Source organism: Vidua macroura, chromosome 3 (genome assembly GCF_024509145.1).
Source record: "Vidua macroura isolate BioBank_ID:100142 chromosome 3, ASM2450914v1, whole genome shotgun sequence".
NCBI lineage: Eukaryota > Metazoa > Chordata > Aves > Passeriformes > Viduidae > Vidua > Vidua macroura.
The window spans coordinates 20,519,045-20,527,064 of record NC_071573.1 but is presented as its reverse complement, the minus strand read 5'-3'; the positions used below and the strand labels follow the sequence as shown (position 1 = coordinate 20,527,064).

The following is an 8,020-nucleotide window of genomic DNA, read 5'->3' as shown; positions in this document are numbered from 1 at the left end:
AGGAGCGACTCTGCAGTACAGAATAAGCATTTCTTTTTTATTTTCTTTCTTCCTTCTTCAATCTTGCAGCATACCCGCCTCACTGTGCTCCTACTCTTTTGAGTCTTTCTGCTTTGTCTGCATTTCTGCAAATGAATCATTTTTTGCATCTGGTTTTGTGAAAAGGAAAAAAATACAAAGCAAAACAAATGAGTTCTGTGAAATGTCAAGGAAGCTGTTAAACAACAGTCTTGAAAACAGCACCTTAATTGCATCACTAATGGGAGTTCTTATCTAATTGAAAAGCAATGAAGCAGATCATTTTTTTGTTGTAGTTTCCATTAACCACTGCCTGAGAAGTGGAGAAATGAAGAGGAACCACAAAACAAACCTTTGCAAGGGCTGGGGGTCTCTTTGCCAGAGAGAGGGATGTGCCTCCTTGGAGACTTGGCTGCCCACCTTACCTACCATTGGAAGCATTGGTGCTGCCTACGGAAGCAAGGGGGAGGTTCAAGCAGCCACAGAGAAGGGGTATGCATCAAAGCCATCTCCTCACAGGGCGGTGTGATACCCACTGAGGTGCAGAGAACTGTAAGCCTCAAACTTCTGGGCTTTGCAGAGCCTGATTTTATAAAAGTTTTATTGCTTAACACCACCTATCTGTGAGTAGCTGACGCAGTCAGTTGCATAGAAACTTTATTTTTGGAGAAGCTTTAATGAAACCTTGGACCACAGACTGAGGTGAAAAAAAAAGGTGCTCTTTACTTAGGATACCTTAGGACTCCTGTATCAGGCTTACTGCCCGTGTGAGGACTGGTTTGCACATGCACACGGGGCCTGACCTGTCTGCAGTTACTGCCTCTAGGATGCACTGGGGGTGCTGTCCCTCCACGACTCTCTTTTGAGATACACGCACAAGCAATCGACATTTCTCATTTCTCCTCTGAGAGTGGATAAGCATGTGAAAATTGATCTGTACTTGTCCAGTAACTCCTGCCCTCCCATCTCAAGAAAACCTTGACAGATTCAATCAATTCCACAGCAACCAGTAAGCTGACAAAAAACTGGAGCCTAGTTGAAAACCAACCTGGAGCAATGGCATCATACAACCTGAATTTAATAATGTGACACTTTGGGAGAGAAAGTGAGATGGGGTTCCTGCCTCACTGCTCTGTGCTCCTTTGGGAAAAAGCATACTGTTCTGGGGACTCTCCTGGGCTATGGGGATGGGAAGAAAGGGATCCTTCTGGCTGGGTAGGTTAATGCCATTGTGCTAAGAACCAATAGCAATCTGGCCTCAAAAAGGGTATGGGACTTTATTCATAGCTCTTGTTCCCTAGTAGGTGTGCAAATCAGCACAGTTGGTGCAGGGATGATGGGGATTCAGTGCCAGGACTTATGACTTAACTATGTTTTCTTCTATCTGATCAATTAAAATAAAAGCTGTATGGTTTTCTTGCTCCTGTATGTAATTTCTGTTTGAAAGTAAATATCACATGCAATTGGTCTGGAGGCTTAGAGCTTATCCACACCTAATATTTATGGGTGTTTGTGGTGCATAAGTGAAACAAATGATAACCTAAATTGTACTGGGAAAATATGAAGGATCAATTCAGCAAACAAAACAGGCTCTGATCTTGTTAGCTATACAAATACACACAACAAATCCCATTCAGGAAATAATACATATCTCCTATTTCAGCAGCTTCTTTCACTCTCTGAATTTCACCTAGGGATCGTGTACCCAGGGATCCCACCAGGCACATCTTTGGCTATGTGCAGTAGCTGTGAATCCTGCACACAGAGTCCTTCCTATCAGCCTGTCCTGCAGGTGCTGCACAATTAAGCCTAATCACAGATCATCACAAACTGAGTAATTGAGCAGCAATTGACTAGCAAATGCTGCTCAATTGTCCAAGCAAAGGGGAACAGACTACCCAGTGAACTGGCAGGGGAGCAGAGCTCGGCACAGCACAACTGCCTGTGTGGAGAGCTGATGTAGATAATATTCTTTTCATGGAAATGTGCCAAAGGTCCCTTAGTGATTATACACAGATAAGAAAACCTCAGAATTTGTATTTCATCTGAAATACCTCTGTGCCAACAGTGGACCCCAGTCAGTAATGATACACTGGGGAAGTGGCTTGGTATAGACTCCATTAGTAATAGACTACTTATTTTTTTCGCTTGCACCTCCTCACATGCCAGTGTATTATTTTCCTGAGAAATATTTTTACCTCTGTTGGTAGAACAGTTTAAGAAGAATTTTGCAATAATTACTAAAACCAACTGGCCAATTTAATTTTACTTAAAAAAAAAATAAATCCTGATTTGGATAAAAGTCTCAGCACTGACAATCTCCTCAGGGAAATTCTGCATGATTACCTTTTGATATCCCTGACATTTTCTAGCAACAGAAATCCTGCAGTGTTTCTGAAACAGAAGCTGCTGTGCCAGCTTCGTCCAGCAGCCTGGCTTGAAGGCAGCTGCCAGATGTGCTGCTGGAGGTGTGCACCTCCCAAAGCTTTTAGGCACCACAGCTGCACATTGTATCCTACTGCTGCACCACAGAGGAGTCTCAGTCTTAGACAGTAACGTGGGCCATGGGACTGGGATCCAGGGGTGGTTTTCAAACAGCTTGCATGAGCTGAACATTATGGATAGGGGGCAACCTCTGACATTACTGCTGGTGTTGAGGTTACAGCTCTGAGGATCAGAAAGGGCTGCTCTGGGAATGTGGGTGTGGCAAAGTGGTGGACATCAGGAACTTCAGCTTGAGGACACACTGTCCCTGTGGCAGCAGGCTAGGCTCTTTCCACAGATGGCAACAGGGGCATGGTGGCCTCCAGAGGCTGGAATCTTGGCTTAGACTTCCAGAGACTCTTGAGGCTCCTGAATTAAGTGCAGAGAGCTCATTCACTCATGGGGAGTCTTGTGATCTAACGAGATATACTGTTTGAGGGCTTGTGGCTAGTTATGTCGCCTCCTTCAATTTCTTTTTTTCTTTTAATTTTTAGTCAGATAAAACAGCGCAAATGAAAAGAATAGTGGAGGTGTTGAAGCAATTTTTTTTTTTAATTATGATGTGAGCAAAATTACACACTTCACTTTAAATGAAAAGTACTATTTGAGTAACAGATAATGTCCTGGAGATGTTTTCTAAAAATGAATTTCTATTCTTTCCTTCAAATGATGTCTCCAGGAATGTGCTCTATTTCTGTCTGGCTTTACTGAGGGTATGTACAAGTATTGCTTCCTGCAGAGAGTGAAGAGAACTATAAGTCTTTACAGGTCACTTTCCATGATTCTCCCTCCTCTTTGCATCACTTTTGATGTTCATCCCTTTCTGCTGTGCTGGTTATGCTGCCCTCATCACTCACTCACTACATCTCCATAGAAGTACCTCCACTCTTTTACTCCTCTCCACATGAATGGGCGTTGTTGCTTTCTCACCTGTGTGAGAGCACTTCTCTGAGCTACCCTCCATGTGCAGGACCTGACTGTGTATGGGATAACCTCCCTGAATGGGGCCTCCTCTTATAGTCCATCAGACTCTTCTTTAGCATTTCTTTGCCCTGATTTCAAGGAAAACAAGCGAACCCTGCTTATCAGCTCAAGGTTGTGTCCTCCTCCTTCCTCAGGCACACCCATGTGACCCTTGCACCCGCCCATCTCGGTGCAGCAGTCAGTGCTCTTCTGGGGGGCTTCTGTCCTTGCCCTTGGTCCCTCTACTGTATGTTCAGATAGCAATAATGTTTTTAATGGGCTTCCTGGGCTGAACAAAAATTGGATCCCATGTAGAAGTGTCTCCAACAGCCTCTCAAGCTGAAGGGCTGAGCCTACAGAGGCGCTCACAGCAGAAACACTGTTAGAAAAGAGCTGGCAAGAGACTCTTGGAGCTAATAATAATAATGATAGTATTGCAGAACTGAAGCAGAAGAGATAGAAGTCATTAGGAATGAAGAGAGCTATTGAAGTAGAGTAGAAAGGTATTTTAAAGAAGTTGGATATATTAGCAAGGGAATGCTGGTTAAAAAAAGTATCGACACAAATAGGCTTATGATTAAAAGTTGAATTAGTGAACATAGTTAAGAGGATTAAAGAGGAAAAATTAAGCTAAATAGTTGAGATAGTAATAGTGCACTGGCTTTGAGCAGGTTTGGTTAATCAGACTGCAACTTGCGCTCTCTCTGCAGAGAGAGAGAACAGAAGAGCTGGTCAAGCAGTGGCCCAAGCAGCACAGTGGGGACTTCTGCTGCTGGGCAGCTCCTGGGGACATTTCTCACAGGCTTCTTCTCACAGGTTCCTTGGTGAGGCTGTGGCTGAAGTACAGGGCAACCTCCTCATGCTAAGGGTGCTCCTTCAGGTTTTGGGGCTTGTTAGTATCTTCCGGAAGCTGCATTTCTGTGAATGGTATTTAAGCATACACCAAGGACAGTATTCTCAAACCTGAGTGTTTGCATTTATTGCCATCCTTTTTTTCCAGACAGGGGTTTGGGCACTAATTGTACTTGAGCAATGCTTGCTACTCCACCTTGTAGCAAAGAAAAGATTATTGGCACCTTTTGAAGAAAAGTACATTGCAGGAAAATTTGCAGGAAAAACTCCTCACAATGTAGTCAGTACACGACTTCAGTTACTGAGCAGCTTCCTTTCTTCTTGTCATGATCTTAACTTACTAGAATTGTGCTGCTGGCATTACTTCTGAGTCCTTCAAAGCATCTAGCTCCCAATCCACTAGCAGCACTTCTTTACCATGGCTCAATGCTCTTTTTCACGTGAAAGGGAGGTGGTTTCCCAGTGGAGACCAGTTTGATAAAGGCACTGCCATGATTGCAACCCTTGGATGCTGCAGTGCCCATCTGTCACAGAAATCCTGAGGAAGTGTAAAAAAAGAAGAAAAATATGTAAATCCTGCCTCTTAAAATGCAATACTGGCAAAAGTTGGGGTCATTTTATTCACACCTGTTGGACCTGAGGCATACAAAGGAGGGCTTCAGGAGTAGACACCAGCATTTATCATGATATTTAAGATAATTTCATGATAAAAATGAGGGAGGGAAAGGGTTTTCCATGCCAAAGTAATCTTTACCCTTAATTAAAACTGCAATGTTTTGAATTGTCCAGATTTCCTAAGAAAAACAATGGCTCCAGCAAGCAGTGCTTTGAGACCCACTTGCAGTAGGTTTTCCAAGACCTGGTGGCTCTGTCATACTTTTTGGGTTTCAGTTTTACTGCTGTAAACAGCTGGCAGTTGTGAGCAACAGCTGTCCACAAATTAAACCCCAAATTTCAGTTTCTTATATGTCCATCTTATATTTTCTGTCTTAGGGAGTTTTTATTCTTGCACATAACTACATGTGGTTCTTATTCATATCATTTACTACAGCTTGATTATCCCCACAGGCTTTGTAGTCACTGAAAGCTGGAACTCTGCTGGTACTCAATGGCCTGTCCTAGGAATATGAGGCAGTGGGTTTAAGATGTATATGGACTTGTGTGTGAAGGCAGCTGGAGAAGGAAAATGCTGTTTTGAGGCAACCTGCAATACCTCAAAAGTAATGTTCTTTATTTCTGAGTGAAAATAAAGCTCTGTGAATACTTTATCCACCATACCAAAACTGTGTGGGAATATTTATTTTCCAACTGGAAAAGCTTATAAAGGTATTTTTCGTTTTCTGCTGGAGTTTATTTCCTGTTCCGATGAGTTGGTCCCACCTGCCTCTCAGAGAACTTCCTTGTGAAAGAGACCCTTAGTTATAGCTAATGTTTTCATGTGAATGTTTTTACTTCAGAAAAAGTTACACTGCTCTTCAATAAAAATGCTAAATTAAAAGTATTCTGGCCAGCTCATTTTATACAGATCTTTTCATTAGCATTACAGAAAAAATATTTTCCACTACTTACATTCTTAAGCTGTCACTATGCCAGCAGTGAATATTCTCCTGCTGGCTCGCACTGCAGCACAGATACATTGGGGTGTAAGTCATGAAACCTGTGCTATCTTCAGCCATGAGCTGCAAGAAAGCATTTGTCCCCTGAGTCAGCCTGCCTCAGAGGAGACTGTCCCAGTGATTCACAGTTCTTATTGCTGTTCACTGTCCTGCATTCCTCCTCTGCCCTATTATTCCTTCCTGCTCCTGTGCCTTGTCTCCAGGAGCAGCAGGTAATAGTGAGCAGGACTTTTTTATCCCTTCAGCAAGCATGATTGAGACTTCAATTTCTTGCTCTGCTTGTTGATCCCACAGAGCTAAGCTCATATCCTTCATAATTCAAGGTGACATGACAAGGCTCACTGGGGGCTATCCCTGCACACTATATAAATGAATGGTCAAGTAGTTTTCCAGTACTTTGACTTCTCTGTTATGTTGTTCAGATCTCAGAAAACAAAGTTTACTCTGTTTCTGCCTATAGCATATTGAATTTGAAGAGCTCTTTTGTCCTCTGTTCTTTTTAATAATTGTTATATATTTGTAGTAGATAACTTTTCTGACTCCACTGTGGGAGATGCTGCTATTCCTATTTATGCATTGAGACACTGGGTTGTAAAGAAGTTGTGGGTGTGGGCTTCGTGGCACTGAGTACTGCCAAAGTTGTGAGATCTGGAGCACTCAGCAATCTCCTCCCAGGCAGAGCCAGTAATAACGCTTTAGCGAATGCAGAGTATTTTTCTATGTCTGCAGAGTGAGACAGTGCTGCAGCAGTGAACTCCTGGACTAAGGATCAACGTGGGAAAGACTGCCAGGACTATTGGCTCATTTTCCCTCTAATTATACCACACACTGAATAAGTCTGTTTGAAGATGTCTTTTCCCTTCCTCACTCCAGTCTACTCTTTCCCTTGATTTTTTTCTCAAGTATTTTCCGTCTAAGTACTCTGTGGTGCTTCCTCACCCATCCTCACACACCAGCCATGCCTGTCTTTAAAAGAAGGGATTGGCAGGATTAAACATACAAACAATATTATTGGTATTCTGTTCCCTCCAGAATCCTAAAAAGCACTACCTTCTTGTTTTTTCCTGTACTACTCACTTCCTGCATGGGGTGCCTGACCTACAGAGAGATTTTGGAAAAGAGAATTAACAAATTTGTGTAGCTGTTTACCGGTCAGTGTGTCAGAACTAAAGCTGGAATGCTGTGAGGGGAGCTGCAGCTACCAGTGGTGCTTTCTGCAGATGGACAAGCCAGCCTGGATAAAAAGGAACAAAGATATTCTTTCTAAAACATTCCTCCTGACACAGAGCCGAATAAAAAGGAAACTCAAAAATAAATAAAAAATTAAATAAGGCTTCTTGGCATTTGAATTAATTTAGTTTTTTCTTTTATTTTATTCTTATCTTGTGCGCTTTGACTGGGACAGAACATGGAAATGATCACAATAGACTATACCTAACCAGGAGAACAAGTCCAACAAGTTTGTGCAGACAAGAAGTATCCAGGTTTCAGAAAACCATGATATACAGTACCCCCAGGACTTTGGCTCTGCCCTAATGGGAATTCTCATGGAAGCAGGACATCCAGCTGCTGAGTGCATAACACCTCTGCACTTGCTAATCTTTTTTGTTATTGAGCCTCCCTCTGCATCAGACACTTGGTATTTGACCATTTTTTCCACTTGACTTTGTGATGTTGTTGCCTCTCTTGTAGTAGCACACCACATTTGTGAACGATCCTTTTCCATAATCCACCACAGACAACTGGGGTCATCCTTTCCTATTATCAACTTCCTGCATTTATAAGTGGAAATTTAGAAGAAATTATTTGGAGGCTGCTGGTATCTGAAAGGTTCTGAACTGGGGCAAGGACATCTAGAAAGGCTCAGATTGTATTAAAAGCCCCATCAGTCTGTTGCTTGTTCTGTGGTAGATATTTGTACCCAAAGAGAAAGAGCTTTTTCTCAACTGCTGCACTGGTTTCCTGTAGTGACCTGCATGTGTTCTCCATTGTCTTGAGCCTATTGAATTTTGCCTTCACTTTCCTCCAATCTAATCACGCTCATTCCTCTTCTCAGCTTAAGCATCTCTCCTGCCACTGCGTCAGAA

General features: G+C 42.6%; 1 long non-coding RNA gene across 2 annotated transcripts; it reads right to left on the bottom strand.

Annotated features, from left to right (window-relative positions):
• Nucleotides 1-4,446: 4,446 nt before the first annotated feature.
• On the bottom strand, nt 4,447-7,032 carry LOC128805358 (uncharacterized). Of its 2 annotated transcripts, XR_008436401.1 has the most exons (4): nt 6,984-7,032; nt 5,887-5,996; nt 4,659-4,855; nt 4,447-4,513 (listed from the first exon to the last, which is right to left on the bottom strand). It is a non-coding gene; the product is annotated as an uncharacterized LOC128805358 (long non-coding RNA). The 2 variants fall into 2 exon arrangements; XR_008436400.1 differs by having other exon boundaries at nt 4,461-4,855.
• Between the last annotated feature and the right edge of the window lie 988 nt (nt 7,033-8,020).